The sequence below is a fragment of the Poromitra crassiceps genome, assembly GCF_964638095.1.
Source record: "Poromitra crassiceps genome assembly, chromosome: 13".
Classification (NCBI taxonomy): Eukaryota; Metazoa; Chordata; class Actinopteri; order Beryciformes; family Melamphaidae; genus Poromitra; species Poromitra crassiceps.
The window spans coordinates 33519301-33531800 of record NC_139644.1 but is presented as its reverse complement, the minus strand read 5'-3'; the positions used below and the strand labels follow the sequence as shown (position 1 = coordinate 33531800).

Below are 12500 nucleotides of genomic sequence, written 5' to 3'. Positions count from 1 at the left end.
CACAAGCCCACTGTTGAAATGTGCTGCTAAAAGATCAGCCATAGCATTTCCTATCTCTGCTACCATGCAAGCTCCAACCACACTCACATTTCCACAACAAACTGAAAGCGGACAGAAATCACCACAGAAAACCACACTGCTACAGGAAGACAGACGGCCTGGTAGTTACCATTTTGCACTCTCATCATAAATTTGGCACAGCGTTTAAAATGAAAAAAAAAAAAAAAATCTGCACCAGTTTTTTTTTTTCCTCCCGCGCTCCCCAATGTAAAGCGAGTGCTGCTTTGGCTGGGTGTGGAAAATTAGCAGAAGAAAAAATTGGGGTCTGTAAAAAAGATATATAATTAGCAGAATATGCTAAGCAGTGGGCCAAAGTTTTAAACCAAAACAAGATGCCCTCAAGATTTTAGAGAAGGAAATGCACGTTTCAGTGCAGTCAGACCACGGCCAGCATCTAATGAGACAAAAGCCAAATAACAATGTCTAAAAGACAGATGAAAAACTTGTTGCAAAAAAAAAAAAAAAAAAAAATGTAAAAAGTAAAAAGTAAAAATAGAAATGTTAACGGTATTTCACAGTTACACGGCAAAAAAAACAAAAACTTTAGATACAACAACTGGGATAGATGCACTTAAAATAAACAGTCCTTTTGTGCTTTAAAAAAAAAGTAATGAACCTTAAAAAAAAAAAAAAATCCTTGGCAGTGTAATTGGTAGTGGTGTCTGTTCTGATCCTTGGGCCCGGCGCAAGACTCAGAAGCACACACACACACACACACACACACAACACACACACGCGCGCGCGCGTACGCACGCACGGGGGGGCCGGGGAGTGCAGAGCACAGAATAGGGAAAAAAAACGAGCGCCGAATCAATGTTGGACGAGCGCATAGGACCGCTGGCAGAGCCCAGTGCTGCTTCTTTTTTCCCCTTTTCTCTCCAACTCTCTCTCTTTCTCCCTCTGTTTCTCGCTCGCCGTCTCTCGTCCTCTCCGCGTTCTCTCCCTAACCATTGCTTGAGCCTTTGCCAACACGCGTAGGGCCCACCTATTTGGCAACAAGATGCCTGTAGCCCAGCCAATGCGTTAGCTTCAAGAGCTGAAAGGGAGGGAAGAGAGAGAGAGGGAGGGGAGGGGAGGGGGGGGGGCTAGTGGCAGAGAGGGGGAGAGAGCGAGAGCGCGCGCAAGAGAGAGAGAGAGAGAGAGAGAGAGATAGAGAGAGTGGAGAGAGAGTGCGCGCGAGCCCTGTCCGACGGTGCACAATTTGCCAAATCGACAAGTTCCTCTCTGACACAGAGGCAAAGTTCAGGGGAGCATGGCTTCTCCTGCACCAATCCCCGCAGCCCTCCGCCTGCCTCCATCTTTACTAATGGCCGCCATCGCCTGGTCTCCCTTACCCCCGCAGACCCCCGCCCTCCTGTGTGCCTCCCTCCCTCCCTCCCTCCCTCTCTCTGTCTCTGCTTGCGTAATGCCACCTTGGCAGAGGATGGCAGCGAGAGGACACACAGCTTCAGAATGGCACCAGAGCCTCACCACCGGCAGCTGCTCGTGGCTTTACCACAGCAAACAAAGAGGCAGCCAGACACACTCTGTGACTGCAGCCCAGACACAAGACACACAAATCACTGGCTAAATGATTTGAAGGCAGCGCTACAGCCACGCATAACATACAGCTTCATGCATAGGCTATATATATATATATCTATAGATATATATGGTTATAGAATTTCTTTTTGGAAGGAAACAGAAGGCACAACGCCGGGGCTTTCGGACTGTGAAACGTTCCATTCGAGCGAGTCGATCACACCTCAGTCGTATCATCAGAGCTGAAGACAAATACGAATACGAATCGAAGACGAATACAAATCCCCAAATCTGTTCCCCCTCCTGAATCCCCGGGGATTGGGCGTTGGGCGTTGTGAGTGGCGATGGCTGCCATGCTGCCTCTTGGTGAAGCATCTCATTCAGGGTTGCACCTGCTCCACAGACAGGCGAACCAACTCGACTGGAGGCTCTGCTCCACAGACAGGCTAACCAAGTCATCTGGAGGCTCTGCTCCACAGACAGGCTAACCAACTCGTCTAGAGGCTCTGCTCCACAGACAGGCTAACCAAGTCATCTGGAGGCTCTGCTCCACAGACAGGCGAACCAACTCGTCTAGAGGCTCTGCTCCACAGACAGGCGAACCAAGTCGTCTGGAGGCTCTGCTCCACAGACAGGCGAACCAACTCGTCTGGAGGCTCTGCTCCACAGACAGGCTAACCAAGTCATCTGGAGGCTCTGCTCCACAGACAGGCTAACCAAGTCGTCTAGAGGCTCTGCTCCACAGACAGGCTAACCAAGTCATCTGGAGGCTCTGCTCCACAGACAGGCTAACCAAGTCATCTGGAGGCTCTGCTCCACAGACAGGCTAACCAAGTCATCTGGAGGCTCTGCTCCACAGACAAGCTAACCAAGTCGTCTAGAGGCTCTGCTCCACAGACAGGCTAACCAAGTCGTCTGGAGGCTCTGCTCTACAGACAGGCTAACCAAGTCGTCTGGAGGCTCTGCTCCACAGACAGGCTAACCAAGTCGTCTGGAGGCTCTGCTCCACAGACAGGCTAACCAAGTCATCTAGAGGCTCTGCTCCACAGACAGGCTAACCAAGTCATCTAGAGGCTCTGCTCCACAGACAGGCTAACCAAGTCGTCTGGAGACTCTGCTCCACAGACAGGCTAACCAAGTCGTCTGGAGGCTCTGCTCCACAGACAGGCTAACCAAGTCGTCTGGAGGCTCTGCTCCACAGACAGGCTAACCAAGTCATCTAGAGGCTCTGCTCCACAGACAGGCTAACCAAGTCGTCTGGAGGCTCTGCTCCACAGACAGGCTAACCAAGTCGTCTGGAGGCTCTGCTCCACAGACAGGCTAACCAAGTCATCTAGAGGCTCTGCTCCACAGACAGGCTAACCAAGTCGTCTGGAGGCTCTGCTCCACAGACAGGCTAACCAAGTCATCTAGAGGCTCTGCTCCACAGACAGGCTAACCAAGTCGTCTGGAGGCTCTGCTCCACAGACAGGCTAACCAAGTCGTCTGGAGGCTCTGCTCCACAGACAGGCTAACCAAGTCATCTAGAGGCTCTGCTCCACAGACAGGCTAACCAAGTCGTCTGGAGGCTCTGCTCCACAGACAGGCTAACCAAGTCATCTAGAGGCTCTGCTCAGTGCTCAGCACAAGTGGGCTTCTTTGATGCTGAATCATACATTGGGAATGGCTAAATATTCCAAACAAAAGCAGCACACATTCACAGATAATTCATCTGAGCTAATATCAAACCAAGGGAAAACTAGCCCCATACAGAAATCACGTTATTGCTTCGATAGTTAATTGGCTGTGTGTGTGTGTGTGTGTGTGTTTTATTGGGGGGCAGGGGGGAGTATTCTCTTTCTCTTTCGAATGAATCAAACACGCACGCACGCAGGCAGACACACACACACACACACACACACACACACACACACACACACACACACACACACACACACACACACACACACACACACACACACACACACACACACACAGTTGAGATCCCATACCCTGACACTAATAAAGATAATCTGCCACAGATCAACACAGTAATAACTGTCAACCTAATCTTACAGTCATGAAGAGCACATCACCCTATTAGCCTCAGGACCAACTGGCTCTGACCCATCAACTGTCAGCACGAGGATGGACAGCACAGCTCCTTCATCCAGTCTGCTGTCATACTGATGCCACCAAGATATATGGTCAGATACCACAACTACATCAATTAAGAAAGATTAGAGAGAGCTCAATAACAACTGATTCGTGCAACCCTTGCAGTAGTGTGTGTGTGTGTGTGTGTGTGTGTGTGTGTGTGTGTGTGTGTGTGTGTGTGTGTGTGTGTTTTCACAAGGTGCAACCAATGCAAATATCAGTAAACCTCAACAAGAGAGACTAGGAGACAGAATAATAGACGGTTAAATGAAGCTACTTCCTGGGTGTCTGCAAGGACCCGAAAAAGAAGGATAAGAGTTTCGAATTTCGGGCTCAAATTTAGCATTGGGACCAGTTGTATTGAAGTGAATGGGGAGTGCAGGGTAAGTCCCACTATAAACCTGTATCTGTGTGTCGTTTCACCTTTGATTGAAAAATGCTTCAACCAGATTAACTCATTGAGTGCCAGCCACTTTTGGAGAACGGACGCTCCCAGTGCCAGAGTTTCAGAGCTTTTTTCAGTGATTTCTCGAGGCCCACAGAATATTGTGTGATATTACTATGTAAACAATGAACACGCAAAAAGAACGATGAGACTCTTTTCTATCATCAGCAAAAACAGGTTTATTGATATCATTTTCCGTTCTTTAGTTATCAGCCGGAGAAGATAGCTTGATTTAACAAAAAAGAGCAGTTTTTTTCTAGAAGCTGAGATAATGGCCCTTTTGTGAAATTAAACATTTCAAACACATCACTGACTCTGAAGCTAATTTTCTGATGTAGTCACACCTCAAAAATAATTTCCTTCAATAAAACAGTGAAGGCCAGGGAATTTTGTTTGGCAGAATAATATTTTTAGCTGCAACCAGCAGCGCTGGCCCCTGCGTGCGCTGCTGGTTGCAGCTTCTTGCTGATCTTGATTTGCTGCTGGTGGGCATCGGATATTCTGGCTTGCGTTTGCCAACCCTGTCCTGCTGCCTGGGTCTGTCTGGGTCAGTGTTGTGTGCTGCTCTGCGTGCCCCCCCCCCCCGCCCCGCCCCGCCTTAACTGCACACTCCTCCTGTATGGGAGGTGGCTCTCTGCTAAGTTTGCTCTGCACTGTGAAGGGTGCGCGAGTCAGCGCGACATCCAGCTTTTTCCGCGTGTTTGTCACCGGCTACTACTGTATGCTTCCAGTTGAGAATAATAACGGCTGATCATGCGAATGGGCTGGCGCAGCGGACATGGAGGAGCTCAATTGTGGGAGCAGATTGGCTGCTGCCTGCTGCAGGCACATCTAACGTTAAAACGCTTCATGCATATCGATGCATACGGATGCGATGCGATTTCCGTTTCCCCAACGACTTATTCTCTGTTTTTCTCTGCCTTTCTGTTAACCTGGAGAGCACTGTCGCCACCTAAGGGTTCTGTAAAATAGGTTATAGACCTCCAATAGCTATAATATTTGTACAGGAGAGGCAGAAGGCTTTGATCGACGCCCCACCGTCAAAAAACGCAATTGACGAACATGTCCGTCCATGGCACTCAATGAGTTAAAGAAAATACATTACATGATGACGACATTTTTTTTTATGTGTACATTTCTTTTCCTTATTTTTGGTCTCTAAACAGATCATGGCTCTGTCCAGCAGCTGCATATTAGGGATGGGCATTTCTAGCAAAAACACTATTCGAAATTCGCTGGCCAAATTCGAATTTAATTCGAAATTCGAAAATAAAAAAAAAAATGTAAAAAAAAAAAAAAATGTAATTTTTTTTTTTTTTTTGTGAGTGAAATGTTGCATTGTCTCCCCTGATTCTAAGTCTACGGCTTTATTAATTAATATAAAAAGCTTCTGCTGTGGATTTTTAGCTCAAACAAGCATTGCACCACTGAAGTAAAGAACATGTTACATGACATTGACATTTTCGAAAATAAAAAACAGTTATGACAATCATGAGTGGTTCATTAAATATTTAGTAGGCTCAGGTCTGAGTGCCAAAGGGGTGCCAAAGTCACCCCCTCTCCCTCTTCATGGGATTTCATCCGCCATTCATTTTTCCATAAACCTTGCTTAAAATGCTTATAAAAATTGTTTTACTTGCTCAAACCAAGCGATTTGACTATACTTAGAATCAGGGGAGACAATGCAACATTTCACTCAATTTTTTTTTTTTTTTTTTTTTTTTTCGAATTTCGAATTTCAATAATAAAAGTCGACCTTGATAATAACAACGATTATTCGAAAATTCGAAATTCGATGCCCATCCCTACTGCATATAGCTCAAATCAAGCTGCTGTTTGCTCCCAAATATAGAGCTAGATTAGCTCAACTACACCATGACCAACCTACACCAAACTGTTGTTGTTGTACCAAACTGTTGTTGTTGTTTTGTTTTGTTTTATATACAGTACTGCTCTTTACTCTGTGACGCACCTGTATTGCACTGCATTTTGCTATTTCTTATTATTTTAATAATTCTTATTTTTTACTATGTTATTTTACTACTGAACTTTACTGTCTACAGTTACTATTGCTGTAATGTATTGTGTATTGTGTTTGGACCCCAGGAAGACTAGCGGTCGTTTTGGGGGCAGCTAATGGGGATCCTTTTAAATAAACAAATAAACAAATAAACAAATGATGCATGAGCGAACAGGGCACCTGCCAGGACAGAATACAGCATGAACCTAGAGAGAATAACCCTACAGAATACAGCATGAACCTGGAGAGAATAACCCTGCAGAATACAGCATGAACCTGGAGAGAATAACCCTACAGAATACAACATGAACCTGGAGAGAATAACCCTGCAGAATACAACATGAACCTGGAGAGAATAACCCTACAGAATACAACATGAACCTGGAGAGAATAACCCTACAGAATACAACATGAACCTGGAGAGAATAACCCTGCCAGGACAGAATACAGCATGAACCTGGAGAGAATAACCCTACAGAATACAGCATGAACCTAGAGAGAATAACCCTGCCAGGACAGAATACAGCATGAACCTGGAGAGAATAACCCTACAGAATACAGCATGAACCTAGAGAGAATAACCCTGCCAGGACAGAATACAGCATGAACCTAGAGAGAATAACACTACAGAATACAACATGAACCTAGAGAGAATAACCCTACAGAATACAGCATGAACCTAGAGAGAATAACCCTGCCAGGACAGAATACAGCATGAACCTAGAGAGAATAACACTACAGAATACAACATGAACCTAGAGAGAATAACCCTACAGAATACAGCATGAACCTAGAGAGAATAACACTACAGAATACAGCATGAACCTAGAGAGAATAACCCTACAGAATACAGCATGAACCTAGAGAGAATAACCCTACAGAATACAGCATGAACCTAGAGAGAATAACCCTGCCAGGACAGAATACAACATGAACCTAGAGAGAATAACCCTACAGAATAGAACATGAACCTAGAGAGAATAACCCTACAGAATACAGCATGAACCTAGAGAGAATAACACTACAGAATACAACATGAACCTAGAGAGAATAACCCTACAGAATACAGCATGAACCTAGAGAGAATAACCCTGCCAGGACAGAATACAGCATGAACCTAGAGAGAATAACACTACAGAATACAACATGAACCTAGAGAGAATAACCCTACAGAATACAGCATGAACCTAGAGAGAATAACACTACAGAATACAGCATGAACCTAGAGAGAATAACACTACAGAATACAGCATGAACCTAGAGAGAATAACACTACAGAATAGAACATGAACCTAGAGAGAATAACCCTACAGAATACAACATGAACCTAGAGAGAATAACCCTACAGAATACAACATGAACCTAGAGAGAATAACACTACAGAATACAACATGAACCTAGAGAGAATAACCCTACAGAATACAACATGAACCTAGAGAGAATAACACTACAGAATACAGCATGAACCTAGAGAGAATAACACTACAGAATACAACATGAACCTAGAGAGAATAACACTACAGAATACAACATGAACCTAGAGAGAATAACACTACAGAATACAACATGAACCTAGAGAGAATAACCCTACAGAATACAACATGATCCTAGAGAGAATAACCCTACAGAATACAGCATGAACCTAGAGAGAATAACCCTGCCAGGAGAGAATACAGCATGAACCTAGAGAGAATAACCCTGCCAGGACAGAATACAGCATGAACCTAGAGAGAATAACACTACAGAATACAACATGAACCTAGAGAGAATAACCCTACAGAATACAGCATGAACCTAGAGAGAATAACCCTGCCAGGACAGAATACAGCATGAACCTAGAGAGAATAACACTACAGAATACAACATGATCCTAGAGAGAATAACCCTGCAGAATACAGCATGAACCTGGAGAGAATAACCCTGCCAGGACAGAATACAACATGAACCTAGAGAGAATAACCCTGCCAGGACAGAATACAGCATGAACCTAGAGAGAATAACCCTACCAAGACAGAATACAGCATGAACCTAGAGAGAAGAACCCTGCCAGGACAGAATACAGCATGAACCTAGAGAGAATAACCCTGCCAGGACAGAATACAGCATGAACCTAGAGAGAATAACCCTACCAAGACAGAATACAGCATGAACCTAGAGAGAATAACCCTGCCAGGACAGAATACAGCATGAACCTAGAGAGAATAACCCTGCCAGGACAGAATACAGCATGAACCTAGAGAGAATAACCCTGCCAGGACAGAATACAGCATGAACCTAGAGAGAATAACCCTACCAGGACAGAATACAGCATGAACCTAGAGAGAATAACCCTGCCAGGACAGAATACAGCATGAACCTAGAGAGAATAACCCTACCAGGACAGAATACAGCATGAACCTGGAGAGAATAACCCTACCAGGACAGAATACAGCATGAACCTAGAGAGAATAACCCTACCAGGACAGAATACAGCATGAACCTGGAGAGAATAACCCTACCAGGACAGAATACAGCATGAACCTGGAGAGAATAACCCTACCAGGACAGAATACAGCATGAACCTAGAGAGAATAACCCTACAGAATAGAACATGAACCTAGAGAGAATAACCCTACAGAATAGAACATGAACCTGGAGAGAATAACCCTGCCAGGACAGAATACAGCATGAACCTAGAGAGAATAACCCTGCCAGGATGCAAATAAACCACCATTCAAATGTCATACAAATGAAATTTGGCTACGAGGGGGTTTCAGTCATTTTCCTTAGCTGCCATTTGCATTCTGTGAGCCAAAACCAATACAAGGCCAAAACTCCTAAAAGCCCCTATTTATTCCCCAGAAACAACTGTAGACTGCAGACAACAAAACTGGATTAGAAATCGACAACTAACATTAACGTTACACTTAACCTCCACAATAGGCTATCTGCATCGCTATCATAGGCCAAAATAACCACAGAATATAGCTGATTTAACTGCCTGTTTCACCTCACATAAGCCACGGCCATGGCAGCTTTCTGTGGGTTCATCCCCTCACCTGGAAATGACGGCCAAAACATGCTTGGCCGTCATTAGTGTTCTCTAGAGAGAGTGGCGTCAGCGGAGGACCAAAATGCGTGACTCATTAGCCAATGAACAGCCAGGAAGGGGTCTCGCGCTACTTTTGAATGCTAAAATAAAGCTGATAATGTACAATTTGATAAAAAAAAATAAACGTTCAAAGTACAACACAAACTGTCCATTTTGCTGCAACTCGACAGTGCTGCTTAATCCAGGACCTTACTTCCTGGAACTGTTGAGAGTAAAAAACTGGTCCATTGGAGTGAATGGAGATGTCGTGACTCTTCTATATACACGGCTCTGGGCGTCATTAGCTAACGTTATAGCCGTTACGCTTTAAGTAGGGCTAATTATGAAATAACGCTCAGGGCTGTCGGCGTGTTTGCGTGTTGTACTTGTGTTGTCACCTTAAAACAAAAGCTATACGAGGCTATACGAGCTTCCAGGGTTTTCTTTAGCCTAACGTTAGCTGCCTTCACCCCTCTCTCTCGCTGTGACCCAAAGTGACCCAAGTTCACTGCACCTGCTACGGCCGTCTGTAGCCACACAGTCCCCACATCCAGCCTTCAAATGCGGCCGTGAACTCGTATTTACGAGTCGTGAACTCAGAGCTTTCAGAAAACTTCCCATACCAAGTGCTGAGTACCACTTGAGGGGGGATGTTCATATATGGACTCATGTCGTAAACACGCCACGGTAAAAACGACCCCATTGGAAGGCAGAAAACAGAAGTCACCAAGCACCGACTTTCAGTCACTATTACTGATATTCGCCCAATTAACGGTTATAGCCAAGTCATGCATTATTTTTTTTCACAAACACGTTCCAGATATTCATATGAGGAGCAATTGCCTGATTCCCTCAAACTAGCCAGGCCCGTTAGTAAGACGAACGCTTCAGCCAAAACAATTAAAAATGCAATACTTTCTTCTCCCCCTCTTCTCATAGGGCACTTAAAATATGAATACTTAAAAGGAATGACATCGCTGGAGCCTGCCAGGAAGGACATGGAAATGAAGAAGCTGGAAAGACGGGCTGGCATTCCCGCAAGCGGGACATTTGTGCTACAACCGACACCGTCAATGAAACCCAGCAGCAATTAATAGCGGGAGAGGAGACTCATGCAAATATGCAGCTATTAAAGTGTTTTGGCTTCATTTGGGACGAGCAAATGAATTGCACTATAGGCCTTCTATGAGGCCTAAATGATCCAGGCTATTGCCTGACATCTCAAATTGCATGCATGGAAATAGGCCTATGAAAAACTGAGCACAGTCTATTCTGGTGTTTTCTGAGGGAAAATAGGCCGACACTATATTGCAATGGCCCGTGTAAAATAAGGGGGGAAAAAATAATGTATCATAGCTGTTGCCTATTATGTCTATTATTTAAATTGTATTTCCATTTATTCTTTAAATTAAAGTTAAAGTTATGAGCCCATTCAACATTATAATGTTAAATACAGTCCAATTATGCCTCAAATATGAACATGTTCGTTGTACAAAGCATAGGCTGGTAATTATGTTTTTGTTTTTATTAGAAATATTATTATTACTATTGAAAGATTAGAATTTCATGTTTGTAATGCAGCCGAGACCCGTGCGTTTCTATTGCAAATTTGTCCGTTTCAAATTCAAAATACGTTGGATAAAATAATGGCAATATAGAAGCTGAATCCAAACTGCCTAACAGACAAAACAAATGATTTTGAAGTCCTTTATTTTTCAATTCTCAGCACGTCTGCCCGAGACGTCGAGTTGGCTGCCAACTTCAGATTAACTCTTTCAGTGAGAATGGAAAAGGGCCTGGTCTATTGAAAAACAGGCCAACTAACCCAGACTTTCACAGATCCACTGATGCGCCCATACACCCCTTTGCATGTTTACTTTCATTTGAATGTCAACAGAAAAGGAGTTATTCTCAATAGTCCATCGTTTTAAACGGTATAAATATATATTTTGGACAAAACTTATTTGATTTTACCTATGAGGAGCCATCCACATTAAATGTATTCCATTGTCAGATGAATCAGTTATTTCAATACAGTACGTTCATACATAATTTACCATTTACCCTCTATTTGCTATTAGCCAGACGGAAGCCAGAATAAAACTGTAGAAATTAGGCAATGGTCAATGTTTTAAATATACGCCTAGTAATGTATCGGAATAACCCATCTGCATTTTCAGCTATTTCAAAGTGAAATATGTTAAAATGTCTAAACTCTAAAACTCCTGTATTTTATTCCCAGAATGAGTATTCCCAGAATGAGTGTTTGAACTATTTGTTTTTAATTTCTAAAGGGGAATGATAAACTATAAGGATTGCACCTATACTCTTTTGTCAACTTTTGTTCTCCTCTATTATGTGGGATGCATAAGGATGCTGAAGCAGGCCGCAAGAGGCCATCCTGCCTGGATGAGAAGCAAATATCCATACATCCTTAAATTAATATTCACAAGTCCAATTTGAAGTATATCTGTTAGCCCATTTTCACCCCCAGAATCAGAAACAAATGAGATGATTTCTCCAAAGAAATGTTTATCCTCAAAAGCGCTGATTCTCTGCACTGCTTTGTCCTGTGATACCTGACCTCAGCCAGTCTGCATCTCATTAGACCAATTAGTCCACGGTCTGCATAACCTGAGAGGCTTCATCAGGGCTGTCTGTGTCCTCTCCTGCCCAGCTGAGTGTCCCTGACCCTGGACGGAGCCCGACGCCGCGCTGCCCCTGACCAGCCTCTGACCGCTGAGCCAGAGGACACCGGACAGCCAGGCGTCGACGACGACAGGAGGGGGCGGGGGGGGGAGGTCTGCTAAGAGACTGGATCACTCACTCGTGAGTGAGCGAGAGAGCGAGGGAGAGAGAGAGACAGGCTCCATGCGTGAGTGAGAGACTGTCAGACAGAGAGAGAGAGGAGGAGGAGGCAGAAGGCATTGTGGACGAGCCACAGGGGGCAGCAGCCAACACTGTGACAGGACGGAACACACACGTTACAAGACGAGAGAAGAAAAGTCTCACTGGCCTTTACACTCACATGTTCCCACTTGTGCATGTTGCACACTTACATCAACTGTCTCACATGCTTCTCTAAAAGCCACATCTTAGCAGGTGAAATCTTCAGAGAAACCACAGCTTTATGTGATTCATCAGCCAGCTCTGGATATCTCACTGAAAATGGCTCCCAATTTTCCACACACTCATTGTCAATGTCTATCCAAATTATACAAATTTTGGCATCTTGAAAAATGGCCATT

General features: G+C 44.3%; 1 protein-coding gene across 7 annotated transcripts in view; it reads right to left on the bottom strand.

Moving 5' to 3' along the window:
• nfixb (nuclear factor I/Xb) overlaps positions 1 to 12500 on the bottom strand; it is a 206946-nt gene that overhangs the window by 145858 nt on the left and 48588 nt on the right. The window lies entirely within an intron of this gene.